This window comes from Chanodichthys erythropterus, chromosome 12 (assembly GCF_024489055.1).
Source record: "Chanodichthys erythropterus isolate Z2021 chromosome 12, ASM2448905v1, whole genome shotgun sequence".
In the NCBI taxonomy this organism is placed as follows: Eukaryota; Metazoa; Chordata; class Actinopteri; order Cypriniformes; family Xenocyprididae; genus Chanodichthys; species Chanodichthys erythropterus.
Window position 1 is genome coordinate 19,800,614 of NC_090232.1, and position 15,435 is coordinate 19,816,048.

The following is a 15,435-nucleotide window of genomic DNA, read 5'->3' on the forward strand; positions in this document are numbered from 1 at the left end:
GGCTGCCGCTCTGAGCATGGTCTGTCCGAGGAAATGAGGCATGTCATCTGGCTGAATCTCGGCTATGTAGTAGAACAGGTGATCACAGGCAGCAGTAAGGATTTCAAAACCAGGACAAACAGCTGCCCCTGCCGCTCACTCTGAAACCGCTGGGCTCGTCCGGGATTTGAACCCGGGACCTCTCGCACCCAAAGCGAGAATCATACCCCTAGACCAACGAGCCTTGTCGATGGAAGACCTTTCGTGAGGGCGCCACAAATTCAGTGAAGCTCTCCTCAGTGACAGGACGTGAACTGGCATCAAGATACTAAAGTGTAGATGTTTGAGTGGCAGAAACTCCTTGAAGCCATCCTACAGATCAAAGGCCAAGCTCGCCAGACAAGGCCCAGTGGCCTAATGGATAAGGCATCAGCCTCCGGAGCTGGGGATTGTGGGTTCAAGTCCCACCTGGGTCGTCTTTGATGGGCTACCTTTAAGTTGGCTGTGCGAGAAATTCCGGGATGATTTGTTCAGAGCAACGCTATAGCCTTGATGACCGCAAGACCAGAATTAGCACAGAACTGACAAACTTCTGATAGCTGTGGCAGCTTTTGCGAGCACCAGACTGTCAGTGAATCAATCTGGCCCGCCTGTGCATGTGCCCTTTCAGGCTGAAATTACACAAAGCACTGTGTGCAAGAGGACGCTGGAGAACGTGACGTCAAGTACCACGTGGGTTGCAGTAAATGGCCTGGTATGAAGTGGTTGATAAAGAAAAGCAGCAATCGAAAAAAGTGCAAGAAAACCCCGGCACTCATACTAAAGGCGAGAGGGCTCGTCCGGGATTTGAACCCGGGACCTCTCGCACCCGAAGCGAGAATCATACCCCTAGACCAACGAGCCTGACCGCTGAATGCTTAGGCTACATGTGTACACTTGTAGAGTCATAGAATGCTGGCCGCTAAAAGAAAAGCGCAGGCGCTAGTTCTAATAGAATGCGTTTGTTGGCGGGCTGCCCCTCTGAGTAGGGTCTGTCCGAGGAAATGACGCTTGTCATCTGGCTGAATCTCGGCTATGTCATAGTTTAGATGAACACAGGCAGCAGTAAGGATTTCAAAACCAGGACAAACAGCTGCCCCTGCCGCTCGCTCTGAAATCGCTGGGCTCGTCCGGGATTTGAACCCGGGACCTCTCGCACCCAAAGCGAGAATCATACCCCTAGACCAACGAGCCTTGTGCACGTGCCCTTCCACGCTGATATTAAACAAAGCGCTGCGTGCTGGAGGCCCAGTGGCCTAATGGGTAAAGGCCGCATCTTACTTTTGCGCTACTATGAAGGCTCCGCGTACGAAAGCAGAGAGGATGACACACATAACAGATGGGAAAGTGTCATGAAAGATTGATTTAAAAGAGAATTCCACAAAATGTCGAAGGCTTGACTATGAAACCATGAGGCATCAGCCTCCCACCTAGGGCGTGCTTGATGAGCTAGCTCCAAGCTGATGCTGCAAAAAGTCAATGACCATTTGTTCAAAGAAACTCCATAGAACGACAAGTATATATGTGCTTAGCGTTTCTGCAAAAGAGCCACGTTAATTCAATGAAGAGCGATATAGAATGGTTTGAATCCCACAGCGGCATCTACAGACCTGCAGAAAGTTCGATTTGGCCGAAGCATCAGCCTCTGATGCCCGAGAACGTGACGTCAAGTACCACGTGGGTTGCAGTAAATGGCCTGATGTCAAGTAGTTGATAAAGAAAAGCAGCAATCGGAAAAAGTGCCAGAAAACCCTTGAACTTGAACAGAACGGGCAGGCACTAGTTCTAATAGAAAGCGTTTGTGGGCGGGCTGCCGCTCTGAGCATGGTCTGTCCGAGGAAATGAGGCATGTCATCTGGCTGAATCTCGGCTATGTAGTAGAACAGGTGATCACAGGCAGCAGTAAGGATTTCAAAACCAGGACAAACAGCTGCCCCTGCCGCTCACTCTGAAACCGCTGGGCTCGTCCGGGATTTGAACCCGGGACCTCTCGCACCCAAAGCGAGAATCATACCCCTAGACCAACGAGCCTTGTCGATGGAAGATCTTTCGTGAGGGCGCCACAAATTCAGTGAAGCTCTCCTCAGTGACAGGACGTGAACTGGCATCAAGATACTAAAGTGTAGATGTTTGAGTGGCAGAAACTCCTTGAAGCCATCCTACAGATCAAAGGCCAAGCTCGCCAGACAAGGCCCAGTGGCCTAATGGATAAGGCATCAGCCTCCGGAGCTGGGGATTGTGGGTTCAAGTCCCACCTGGGTCGTCTTTGATGGGCTACCTTTAAGTTGGCTGTGCGAGAAATTCCGGGATGATTTGTTCAGAGCAACGCTATAGCCTTGATGACCGCAAGACCAGAATTAGCACAGAACTGACAAACTTCTGATAGCTGTGGCAGCTTTTGCGAGCACCAGACTGTCAGTGAATCAATCTGGCCCGCCTGTGCATGTGCCCTTTCAGGCTGAAATTACACAAAGCACTGTGTGCAAGAGGACGCTGGAGAACGTGACGTCAAGTACCACGTGGGTTGCAGTAAATGGCCTGGTATGAAGTGGTTGATAAAGAAAAGCAGCAATCGAAAAAAGTGCAAGAAAACCCCGGCACTCATACTAAAGGCGAGAGGGCTCGTCCGGGATTTGAACCCGGGACCTCTCGCACCCGAAGCGAGAATCATACCCCTAGACCAACGAGCCTGACCGCTGAATGCTTAGGCTACATGTGTACACTTGTAGAGTCATAGAATGCTGGCCGCTAAAAGAAAGGCGCAGGCGCTAGTTCTAATAGAAAGCGTTTGTTGGCGGGCTGCCCCTCTGAGTAGGGTCTGTCCGAGGAAATGACGCTTGTCATCTGGCTGAATCTCGGCTATGTCATAGTTTAGATGAACACAGGCAGCAGTAAGGATTTCAAAACCAGGACAAACAGCTGCCCCTGCCGCTCGCTCTGAAAACGCTGGGCTCGTCCGGGATTTGAACCCGGGACCTCTCGCACCCAAAGCGAGAATCATACCCCTAGACCAACGAGCCTTGTGCACGTGCCCTGTGCACGTGCCCTTCCACGCTGATATTAAACAAAGCGCTGCGTGCTGGAGGCCCAGTGGCCTAATGGGTAAAGGCCGCATCTTACTTTTGCGCTACTATGAAGGCTCCGCGTACGAAAGCAGAGAGGATGACACACATAACAGATGGGAAAGTGTCATGAAAGATTGATTTAAAAGAGAATTCCACAAAATGTCGAAGGCTTGACTATGAAACCATGAGGCATCAGCCTCCCACCTAGGGCGTGCTTGATGAGCTAGCTCCAAGCTGATGCTGCAAAAAGTCAATGACCATTTGTTCAAAGAAACTCCATAGAACGACAAGTATATATGTGCTTAGCGTTTCTGCAAAAGAGCCACGTTAATTCAATGAAGAGCGATATAGAATGGTTTGAATCCCACAGCGGCATCTACAGACCTGCAGAAAGTTCGATTTGGCCGAAGCATCAGCCTCTGATGCCCGAGAACGTGACGTCAAGTACCACGTGGGTTGCAGTAAATGGCCTGATGTCAAGTAGTTGATAAAGAAAAGCAGCAATCGGAAAAAGTGCCAGAAAACCCTTGAACTTGAACAGAACGGGCAGGCACTAGTTCTAATAGAAAGCGTTTGTGGGCGGGCTGCCGCTCTGAGCATGGTCTGTCCGAGGAAATGAGGCATGTCATCTGGCTGAATCTCGGCTATGTAGTAGAACAGGTGATCACAGGCAGCAGTAAGGATTTCAAAACCAGGACAAACAGCTGCCCCTGCCGCTCACTCTGAAACCGCTGGGCTCGTCCGGGATTTGAACCCGGGACCTCTCGCACCTGTAGCGTATGCACACGTATCAGGATAATCAATAAACTTTGGAATGTTCAGAACGCTTTTAGCATGCTGGACTGGGTTGTAAAACCCCCCCAGAGACTGACCAGATCCACATTCCAACACCCCACACACACAGGGACACACAAAAACACACACACAGACAGACACAGAAACACACAATCATACATTTTCAACTGTATTTGTAAACTACCACTATGCTGAAATATATATTTCATATATTTTTAGGGCCTATGCATGTTTCCTAGTGTTTAAATGAGTGTATTTGTGCTAGTGTGCATTTTAACGATATAATTTTGTCTGTAAACCATAACTTCTCTCCTATGCCTTTCTGACCTATCGAGTTTGGTCTCTCCGTAAAGCTCCGGACACGAGCTAGTCACTGAGATATGTCACACCGCTGATAAATGCATTTTTCTATGTGTTTAATGATACTGTGAAGAACGCACTCCATTTGGAGATCTGATCTGAAAGTCATAAATCATGCAGATTAAGTCGTGAGGCCAAACAAAGGAAAAGCTTTCCCGCCAACTTTGCACCCATGTTATTGGCTACCCCACCTCAAGGAGGTGTGTCGGCTTATCTGTCATAAAAGCAAAGACGCACAATTTCTGTGCTCTCTCCCGATTGTCTCACGAGCATCTCGTGCACGTTTTTCCCGGACCCCTCCAGTGACCACGCGCTGTCATCGCGCTCAGCTTCGGGATCGCCATCTTCCAGCGAAACTCACTCTCGTCCTCAGTTCAAATCTTCCCGCTGAACGGAGGAAGCCAACGAACTGCACCAGCGCTAACCTGAAATTCGACACACGCAACCAATGCAAGTATACTGCCGTTTCTCAATCTTAGATGATGAAACTGATTTCCGTGCTGGCTTAGGACTGGTTGTGAGTTTGCTACTTGCCTTCTCTCTCTTTCCTTCTCTAATTCTATTCTTGTACATAGGTGTGTATTTTCTTGTATATATATTTAGATGTATAACCTCTGTATTCGTAGTTTGCATATATTAAAACGTTATTCATGCTCGATTGTTCTGTTTGTTCTTTCAGCGGAAAACCCAAGTCACTTTAACGTTTTTTCGATCGCTTTATGCTTTAGTTATTTTCATGGCCAGAGAATAACTCCGTTTATAATATTCTGTGAGGGACTTAGTTTGCTGGACAAACGAGCAGTTTCTCTAAATAATTATTAAACCAGAACTAATCATATATGTAATTGATTATAATTCGTTGTAATTGATTCACAATATATGTTTAATTCCCCATTGGGTCGATATATGAATCATAATTTATTCATAACCTTATGAATTATTATATTCATATTTCATCCATAAATTGATTAATAACCGCTACATTTCGTTACATATATTATTTGGTGGAGGATTCGCGAGCAACGTTTTAAACTTGGTTTTCGGTAAAAGAGCAATGTAGAATAATTTTGTATGATTTAACTTACATGCGCGCTTTATTCAGTGAGAAGACGCACGAGTCCTCTCTACGCACCGTTAACAAGCTGCTGTTTGTGTCTAAAAACACTGCAGGCCTAGCCTTGGTTGACCGTGAAATACACTGCAGTCTATTGATATTTCAAGCTCGTATCTGTGAAGGACGACAATCTTTGCAGTAAGTTACAGTTTTGAATATTAATTTCCGCTTGAATTAACGAATTGAATCGTATTCAACGCGTTTTGAAAGGAGTATAGTGGCGAATATTCCCACTAAATCTCTTTTAAAGGCCTTTATATTCACCCGCTATTAAATCTGAATTTCTTGTGTCGTCCAAAAATTCACAATAGCCGGTTTGCTCCTGGGTTACGTCGTTTGGACTAGCTACCCAAAACCACGTGATCCCCGTTACAGATCTAATCGGAAAAGCAGTCCGTCTGGTTTATCGATTGATGTGTAATAATTTGGAGCTCGTATCAGCATTCTGATCCAATGTTGATTAGTAACAGCGGCGAAGCAATCCCGCAAAAGTTACATATTCGCGTGCATTAAAGTTTGCACCAAAGGGACTGATTCCCAGAGTTGTGTACCCGTGAGTAAAACGGTACACATATATTTATGAAAGAATCCGCTGAGGTTCTATAGTTGTAATCGTGACCGTGCAGTTAAAACAGCGTAAGGGTCAGAAACCCACAAGCGCGCTCGTTTTTGTATCACGAATTAAGGAAGGGGATGCAGTAACTCTGACCAGACGCCAGAGGGCAGTCTACTCAGGTGTGGCACCCCTCCCTACTTATTGGTTGTGTGGACTCATTGACGCCACCGCGTGGACGTTATGAGTCAAAGCCGCTCCATGCTTTGAACTGAAATTATCTCCAAATTATCTTTTGCTTCTCTATACTGCGGGGAGTTGTAAAAGTAATTTGCTTTTGGTGGCTATGCTTTCCAATCGTTGTTGGAATGTGGTTTACTGATTCAAATTTAATTTAAACACGTTTAAATCTTTAATTTAGATTAAGTTTCCCTTCCAACAAGGGAATTCACTTTCTGAGAGTGCGCCCCCTGGTGGATACTGCCAGATAAGTCAATTCTCTTTTCCTTGTATCCTTTCCCTGTGTTCACCGGTCTACTCTTATTTTATGTTATTTTATTTTATTTTATTTTACTTTGTTTTATTTCATCCATTCCCTTTTTGTCTTTTCTCTCTCTCAAGTTATTTCTTTAGTTTTACTTTGGAAATTCATTCCCTTTTTTTTTTTTTTTTTTTTACTTAATGTTTTATTTTATTCACTCTTAGTTCTGGGTCCTGTGTGTTATTGGCTGGCAATAATATTCACGCACACCCAAGCCTCCCTTATTTCATACACTTATTTTGAATTTAATTAAATAACATTTAATTCAATTTTAAAATTAAGTAGTGGCAATCAGTTGGCATTTTGCTATCAACAAGCAATTCTCTTTAGGAAAAATCTGCAAATAGGGAAGGCTTTCTCTTTTCTTTCTCCCATTCTGTTATTCTATGCACTCATTTAAATTTAATTGAACAAGTTTAATTCAAATTTGAATCAAGTGCCTCTGAATTATCCTCTTTTCGCTTTTTCCCATCCTGTTATTCTATGCACTCATTTAAATTTAATTGAACAGAGTTTAATTCAAAATTTGAATCAAGTGCATCTGATTTGTTTTTGTTTTATGTTATTTTTACTTTTGTTCTGCTTCCAGCTAGTTCCTTTTATACCCCTACTCTTTTATCCTACACACTTAATTTAGTTAAATTCTATTTAAACAAGATTTAAATTGAGTTTAAATTTACAATTAAGTCGTGTTTACCTGACTGTTTGTGCACTTGCAGATAAGGCCCTTTAGCGCCCTGGGGTGAGCTGACGGTTGCTCCAGTGAGTTCCAGTGAGTGGAGCTACCTGGCCTGGCGCTTCTTACACTAACCGTGTGTGAATCGTGGACATTCTGACCTCGTATCACGGGCAACACGCAAGGACATCAGCGAGTTGTGTATCAGGTACAGGGAGGCAACGAGACCCGGGGTGACAACAAGCGGCAATTTTGTTTAATTTCCCTGCTCAGGCTTCTGCATGACAGAACCGCCCGTTTGGAGTAACTGCCCGTAAAGGGGACAGACTCTGAGTTCAGGGAAAACTCAATCTTGACTGGTCACTCGGGCCGTTGGCGCAAATACCTTGCCAAAGTGCGCAATTGTGCTGGTGTTCCCTGTTTGAGTGGTTGCACCGTGGTACAAAGGGGACAGGTGGCCACGGACACCGCAGTAGAGTGTTTGATCGTCGAGGAAAGGTGGCCTGCCATTGAGTTCTTATCTGAGCACCCACGATTCACCCAGGCCTACGACATACAGTCACTTCACCTAATTGAAAGCCACAGAATATTACATATTCTTCAATTACTCAGGTGCGGGCCAACCCTTAGGCTCTCGATCCATACCATCCCTCTAGGTTTTATGATGCAACCGTGCACTCGCCTGACACCGTCATAAACCCAGCTGGAATAGGAAGTTTAAGTTTCACTTCTCCCCTCTAGCCCTTCTGTTTTAGTTTATTGCGATTCTATTTTGATTCCTTTCTATTTGTTTACTGCTCTATTTCTCATTTAATTGCATCCTCCCTGTTCTGTTTTGCTTCTCTACTGTGTTTGTTTCTTTCAGTTCATGTAAAAGCAGAGCCTGTGAGAGCCATCACGGAAAACTGAGTAATAGATAGACGACCGAGCAGCGAGAGTCATCAAAGGACTCTTAGGGCTACCGCCTGTCAAAATCTTTATTCAAATCCGGCACTCACCCACACAAATTGACCCGCGTGGTCCTTTTGGCTATCGACAATTAAGTGTCTAGCCTACATTCCACTAACTGTCTGCACCAGTTAACTGGAACCAAACCAAAGAATTATATAATCATGCATTATTATAAGTCGTTAGCCCTGCGCGTGCTTGCATTGGTTCTGTTTGTGCTGTCTTTCTCTCGCCAACAGCAAGCTAACGTGTTCAGAGCAGCCAGCCCCAGCACCCATGGGGACGGACTCAAGACCGGGTTGGGCTCCCTGACCAGCACAATCCTGCCCAACGACGCTGTGGATCCCCAGCACCTAAGCAACGAGCAGCTGGACGACAACCTGAATCGACTAATGGCCCACGATCCAATGCCGAGCTACAAAGAGTGGGCGAGAGTCATCCGAGCCATCGCCCACAACCTCAAGCTCCAGGCGGAGGACGCCCGGAGGAATCAGGCCCAGATTCATCGTCACCACGATCAGCGACTCGTCGAGACCCAGGACCAGCGTTGGACAGCGGACGAATCCAAACCCGAGCTGCAGGAGGAGCTGCAAAGACTTCAAAAAGCCCTTGCAGAGCTCCACCTGGAGGTGGAGCGTAGAAAACTGACTGGAAAACTCCAACACAGCGAAGCTCCCCTAGCCAAAGCAGAGACTACACTGAAAGACAGACACACTAAAGCCCTGACCTGTGAAAATCATCTCAAACAGGCCCAGAAAGGAGTTATGGCTCCGAAACAACAAAGAGACTATGTGAATGAACTTGACACTGGTTACAGAGTACTGAAAAGTGGCATGGGAGGGGAAACACACATCACCGAGTTTCCCCTAACCAGTCAAGAAGCCCTAATTCCAAATGGGGTTAAAAGTCCACTGCCCAAAACGTCCAACGGCCAAGAACCTTCGCCAGCAGCTGTCACATCCAACTGCCAGCACCTGCGACAGGTTCTGATCCAAAAGCTTTCTGACCCTGCATCAGATCAAGGGCTCCCTGCTGCCATGGACCTAAAACGGGGCAGACTGAATAACCCATACACTTTCTACAGCCGAATGCAAAGAGGGTACTACGGAGCACGTAACCAGCCAGCAACGGAGGAAGATTTCATCTTCAACCCTCTGCTTCTCCGAGAGCTGCACCCTGCGGTGAGTGATCATCTGGCAGCCTTGGCCTGCTCAAGCAGCATGTCTATTCAGCAGCCGCGAGACTTGGTCGACGAAGCTCAAGCCAAGCAGAGAACTGCGTCTAAAAAGACTGTAGAAATTCCAACCAGTTACCCAGACTCCGATCACTGTCCAGAAACCTGTCCTTACCTTTTTGAAAGACTGAGAAATGAAGCTGAAAGACAAACTCAGACTCTCAAGTCACAAAGATGTGAGCTGAATGTGCAGTCGCACAGTCCAAATGAGGTCCACCTTGAACACACAGCTCCCACACACCACACCATTGGTCGAGTGAGCCTGGTACCTCCTGTGTGCGTAGCGCAAATGGACACGTTTCTCTGTTCCACTCACAAAGACCTGCTAGACTGTTTTGAGCCCTTATTGAACGCCAGACCACTGAAAATCTGGGCTCAAGTGTGTGAACTTCTGCCTTCCCAGTCACCCAGGCCACCTGAGCCAGACGGTCAGGTCACAGAGGTCGCGGGAAATCTCCCAGCTAACCGCGGGAACCCGGTCTTAGAGCACAGTTCAAGTTCGCTACCCGGCACACTTCAACCCACCATAGACTGTAGCTCCCTCTGCTCCAAGGTCATGACAGACTCACAGCTGAATGATGTAACTACAACAGACATTATTCTCACACTGTGGGCAGACAACTCAGCCTTCAGCCACACGCTGTTAAGTGCCCTCATTGAAGGAACACCGGACCTCCCATTTGTCAACATGCAAATACGCTTCCCATTGGACTTTCGTCTGTCAACCATGATGACCGTCAAGGACATCTGCGTTGTGAACTTCAAATGGAACAACCGGCATTTAACCCATCACTTCCTGGTCCTTCCAGACATCCTGATGCACTCTAGTGCTCATACGGACAGTGCAAATGAGTTGTTGTGGGCCCCAATGACTGTACAGCTTCCTGTTGTTCCTGTCAACACTGCCAACTTCCTGTCAGGCCAGACTATCCAACAGGTCTGCATCCTGATCAACATACAGGAACCTGTAGTACCACCTTACACCAAAGGGGGTGCTGTTTGGATCAACATACAGGAAATTGTAGTACCACCTTACACCAAAGGGGGTGCTGTTTGGCTCAACAGGCAATGTGGTCAAACCCTAAGCCACATGCTGGGCTCCTTCACACTGTCACCTGAAGGCGTGGAACTTGGACTTGCTCTAAAAGCCACACCGCTAACTGAAGTGTCACCCTACGTAGTTCACAGCTGGCTCAACGAATGCATGGTCACAGACATCAGCATTCCCAAAGCCCACCATCTAGAATGGATAATGGACCACGGCCCCTATGACTTTGAACGCAAGTTAACAGTCATTAACTTAATACCAGCTGCCATGGTCCCAGAAGGAAGCTTAAGCAACACAAGTTTCACAGCATCCTTCAAGAGCATCTCCATCACTTCCATCAAACTGGTACCCACAGAACAGGTGCACAGAACGGAGCTGATGGAGGACAAACACCTTGCAGTACCCACAGTCGCTAACCAGCCTGCCTGTGAAACTCAGGAAAGCGCTGCACCTCGGACAGCCAACCTGACAGCTTACACTACAACAGAGGAGCCCTTCCCAAGGTTTGAGCCTAAAGGCCAACAGATCCAGAAAGATGCAAGTGCGCTAAAGAATGATGCAGACTGTCGAAGACTCAGAAACGTCTTGCACAAATTCAAAGTGACATTTGACAAAGACCTTTTATGCTGTGGTCTCACTAAACTTCACACAGTGCATAGTGCAACACACCCAAATGCTCCTCCCACCTTAATCAGGCAGTACGAAGGTCACATCGCCCCACATGAACCAGTACAGGAGGTTGTTCATTCAACAGAAGGAAAAGGTGTTATCTGCCCATGCAACAGCACCTATTCAGTCCCTACCTGGTCCATTGTCAAACCAGACAGCAAGTGGCGACCCACCAGCGACTTCAGGAGGCTGAACCAGCAGGTGCCACTGCCACAACGTGCCAGAAAGCACAAGTCTGCACGGAGCGGAGATTCAGCTGCCTATCAAAACTGCTATAACAGCACACCAGCGTTGACACTTGAGATACTGGTACCCCAACAACAGCGACCAGCCTGTCACAGATACCTCAAAGAGAATGCGTGCCAAGGAATGCCCACGGCCTATGTCGATGGACGTTCCTACAACCATGAGGGCATCCCACAGGCAAATGCAGGGGTACGATGGTTAAGAAACCAACCCTGCCAACCACAGAACAGCAGGTGGGGTCCCCAGTCATGTCAATATGGTGAAGCAGCAGCTACCCTCAAAACCCTTCACGTCTCCTCAGCTCATAACATCAGGGAACTCATGTGCACAGACTCACACGTTGCCAGACCTTGTTTCACATGCCATCTTCTGGGCTGGAAACAAACTGGTTTCAAGACTGAATGCAACAAGCAGGTGAAACATCAACACATGTTCCAGACACGTGATCACCTCACCCAAGCACACGACATGATCGTTTACTGGGAAAAGGTGAAAAGATGCTTGAAGCAACCAGGGCGTGACAAAGGTGTGAACGACCAAACTAATGCCCTTGCCAAGACTGGCACACTGCATAACAAGCTATGGTCACACCCACCCCATTCACCCACCCTTAGTGTGGCAACAACAACCCGCGGCTAGCGGACTGTTCCTGCAACATTTCCCACCTTACTGCCACTGCCACTGACAACCAAACTTTCCAACATTTCCATTCGACATGTTTTGTACCACCACTCAGACCCCTCCAACCTCCCGTTCCCGGCATCTGGTCCCACGGCGGCCCCTAGCAACAAACGACTGCACGAGACCGACCACATGCTGCGTGTGGGAATAAACTTTCTAAAGTATGTCCCTGATGTCCTCACAGCGCCAAAGCTTGTACTGCCACAGGGTCAAAAGGGGGGTGAACTGATATACACCCACGACACACCATGTGCCAAACACCATGGCACCAGAACTACGGACGTGACATTAAAACAAGTGGCGCACTGGCCCAGCATGCAGCAAGATGTGGCAGAGCACGCCAGAGGATGTCAAGTTTACCGTCATGTCCAGACTGCAAACGCAAAGCACCGAGCTTCACTGCAAAACCGAGGAATCACATTTCCACGGTCAGTCGACCAGAAAGACTGGACGGTAAAACCTCCTCTGATGCTCATGGCCATCACAGACACCGTACAGGAGTCAACTCAGGTGTTCCCCACAGAACTACTGATGGCACGGCAGGTGCCACTGCCGTTGCATCTGTACCAACCAGGAGACTTGAGTCTCATCACAGCCTGCTCCCCTCATCAGCAGCACAACAAGCTCCGCCTACAACTGAGAAAGCAACTCGCAACACAGAGCCAAACCCTGCAAACCACCTGCAAATCCTGGAAAGGTATTGCGGTGGTTCTCCGCACTCACAGTTTCCTGCTGATCCAAACTGCGAACTCAAGGAAGCAACTGTTTACAGTCCTCCAGAATGACTTTGCCCAAAATCAGCTGGTTATAGCTCTGTTGACAGACCTGCTGCGAGAAATTAGCTTCTCTATGGACAGAGTGGCTATGAATAGGAGTCCTCAGTATCCTACACAAACTGTGCTGGACTTTGCTACTGGCAGACCCAAAGACATGGTCAATGTCAGGTGGCAGCAACGTAACACCCATGCCAAGAAACACACCTCAGTTGCGGTAGCCTACCACAACAGCAACCCACGGCTGTGCCCGGCTCCCCACTTTCGCAGGTGTAGTTTCACCAAAGACTTTCAGTACTTCTGCCCAAACCAGCTCTTCCTCAGAAACCACACTGAAGGAATGGGCCGGTTGCAGCCCATGACCAGCGACACACGCTGCCCGGCCAAGCCTCGCACCCCAGTTATCGGAACACAAGCCGAGACTGTGGGTGATCGACTGCTCATCCACACCCCCACTCATGCTGCCATCGTAATCTACAATCAGCACAACACCGCCACTCATGTCAGGCTGCCCAATCCAAGTAAGAGGATCCATTTACCCCTGAGTTCCATCCTTTATCACAGCCACCTGGCAGTGCACTGTCTCTCAAGCAAAGAGGACCAGTCAGAACTGGAAATCCCATCTTCCCCCAGGGATCACAATCACACCTTAGATCCAGGAATGGAACTGAGGATTGACAAAGGGGGTCCCAGCTAAGTGACAGTACTCCCACTGATGCAGCCCTCCAAGCACTCTCACGACTGCCTGTCCTGACCAGCTCACCTAGAGCCCGAGCTTGGACTGCTGCCAACACAATCCGTTGCCTCTCCATGGCAATCAAGTACGCACTCGCCCTGGGCCTGGCCTTCATCCTATCCCAAGGGATCAAAGGGATGCAAGAATCCACGGACAGGTGCTTATCTGCTCTCCCTCAAGGACCAGTAGGAACCACCTGCTGCGTGACCATCCGGATCCATGTGCCATCGAACTTGGTTACCGTCCAACGAAGTCCGCACAGGAACTTCGTTGGCCGAAAGGGGGAATCTGTAGCGTATGCACACGTATCAGGATAATCAATAAACTTTGGAATGTTCAGAACGCTTTTAGCATGCTGGACTGGGTTGTAAAACCCCCCAGAGACTGACCAGATCCACATTCCAACACCCCACACACACAGGGACACACAAAAACACACACACAGACAGACACAGAAACACACAATCATACATTTTCAACTGTATTTGTAAACTACCACTATGCTGAAATATATATTTCATATATTTTTAGGGCCTATGCATGTTTCCTAGTGTTTAAATGAGTGTATTTGTGCTAGTGTGCATTTTAACGATATAATTTTGTCTGTAAACCATAACTTCTCTCCTATGCCTTTCTGACCTATCGAGTTTGGTCTCTCCGTAAAGCTCCGGACACGAGCTAGTCACTGAGATATGTCACACCGCTGATAAATGCATTTTTCTATGTGTTTAATGATACTGTGAAGAACGCACTCCATTTGGAGATCTGATCTGAAAGTCATAAATCATGCAGATTAAGTCGTGAGGCCAAACAAAGGAAAAGCTTTCCCGCCAACTTTGCACCCATGTTATTGGCTACCCCACCTCAAGGAGGTGTGTCGGCTTATCTGTCATAAAAGCAAAGACGCACAATTTCTGTGCTCTCTCCCGATTGTCTCACGAGCATCTCGTGCACGTTTTTCCCGGACCCCTCCGGTGACCACGCGCTGTCATCGCGCTCAGCTTCGGGATCGTCATCTTCCAGCGAAACTCACTCTCGTCCTCAGTTCAAATCTTCCCGCTGAACGGAGGAAGCCAACGAACTGCACCAGCGCTAACCTGAAATTCGACACACGCAACCAATGCAAGTATACTGCCGTTTCTCAATCTTAGATGATGAAACTGATTTCCGTGCTGGCTTAGGACTGGTTGTGAGTTTGCTACTTGCCTTCTCTCTCTTTCCTTCTCTAATTCTATTCTTGTACATAGGTGTGTATTTTCTTGTATATATATTTAGATGTATAACCTCTGTATTCGTAGTTTGCATATATTAAAACGTTATTCATGCTCGATTGTTCTGTTTGTTCTTTCAGCGGAAAACCCAAGTCACTTTAACGTTTTTTCGATCGCTTTATGCTTTAGTTATTTTCATGGCCAGAGAATAACTCCGTTTATAATATTCTGTGAGGGACTTAGTTTGCTGGACAAACGAGCAGTTTCTCTAAATAATTATTAAACCAGAACTAATCATATATGTAATTGATTATAATTCGTTGTAATTGATTCACAATATATGTTTAATTCCCCATTGGGTCGATATATGAATCATAATTTATTCATAACCTTATGAATTATTATATTCATATTTCATCCATAAATTGATTAATAACCGCTACATTTCGTTACACACCCAAAGCGAGAATCATACCCCTAGACCAACGAGCCTTGTCGATGGAAGATCTTTCGTGAGGGCGCCACAAATTCAGTGAAGCTCTCCTCAGTGACAGGACGTGACCTGGCATCAAGATACTAAAGTGTAGATGTTTGAGTGGCAGAAACTCCTTGAAGCCATGCTACAGATCAAAGGCCAAGCTCGCCAGACAAGGCCCAGTGGCCTAATGGATAAGGCATCAGCCTCCGGAGCTGGGGATTGTGGGTTCAAGTCCCACCTGGGTCGTCTTTGATGGGCTACCTTTAAGTTGGCTGTGCGAGAAATTCCG

At 47.3% G+C, this 15,435-nt stretch overlaps 9 non-coding genes across 9 annotated transcripts; 3 read left to right on the forward strand and 6 right to left on the reverse strand.

The window, feature by feature from the left end:
- Positions 1-151: 151 nt before the first annotated feature.
- trnap-ugg (transfer RNA proline (anticodon UGG)) lies at positions 152-223 on the reverse strand. The gene has a single exon. It is a non-coding gene; the product is annotated as a tRNA-Pro (tRNA).
- A 159-nt stretch (positions 224-382) lies between these two features.
- On the forward strand, positions 383-455 carry trnar-ccg (transfer RNA arginine (anticodon CCG)). The gene has a single exon. It is a non-coding gene; the product is annotated as a tRNA-Arg (tRNA).
- Positions 456-810: 355 nt separating this feature from the next.
- trnap-cgg (transfer RNA proline (anticodon CGG)) lies at positions 811-882 on the reverse strand. The gene has a single exon. It is a non-coding gene; the product is annotated as a tRNA-Pro (tRNA).
- A 258-nt stretch (positions 883-1,140) lies between these two features.
- On the reverse strand, positions 1,141-1,212 carry trnap-ugg (transfer RNA proline (anticodon UGG)). The gene has a single exon. It is a non-coding gene; the product is annotated as a tRNA-Pro (tRNA).
- Positions 1,213-1,977: 765 nt separating this feature from the next.
- Positions 1,978-2,049, reverse strand: trnap-ugg (transfer RNA proline (anticodon UGG)). Its single transcript has one exon. It is a non-coding gene; the product is annotated as a tRNA-Pro (tRNA).
- Positions 2,050-2,208: 159 nt separating this feature from the next.
- On the forward strand, positions 2,209-2,281 carry trnar-ccg (transfer RNA arginine (anticodon CCG)). Its single transcript has one exon. It is a non-coding gene; the product is annotated as a tRNA-Arg (tRNA).
- A 355-nt stretch (positions 2,282-2,636) lies between these two features.
- Positions 2,637-2,708, reverse strand: trnap-cgg (transfer RNA proline (anticodon CGG)). Its single transcript has one exon. It is a non-coding gene; the product is annotated as a tRNA-Pro (tRNA).
- Positions 2,709-2,966: 258 nt separating this feature from the next.
- Positions 2,967-3,038, reverse strand: trnap-ugg (transfer RNA proline (anticodon UGG)). The gene has a single exon. It is a non-coding gene; the product is annotated as a tRNA-Pro (tRNA).
- A 12,281-nt stretch (positions 3,039-15,319) lies between these two features.
- Positions 15,320-15,392, forward strand: trnar-ccg (transfer RNA arginine (anticodon CCG)). The gene has a single exon. It is a non-coding gene; the product is annotated as a tRNA-Arg (tRNA).
- The last annotated feature ends 43 nt before the right edge of the window (positions 15,393-15,435 follow it).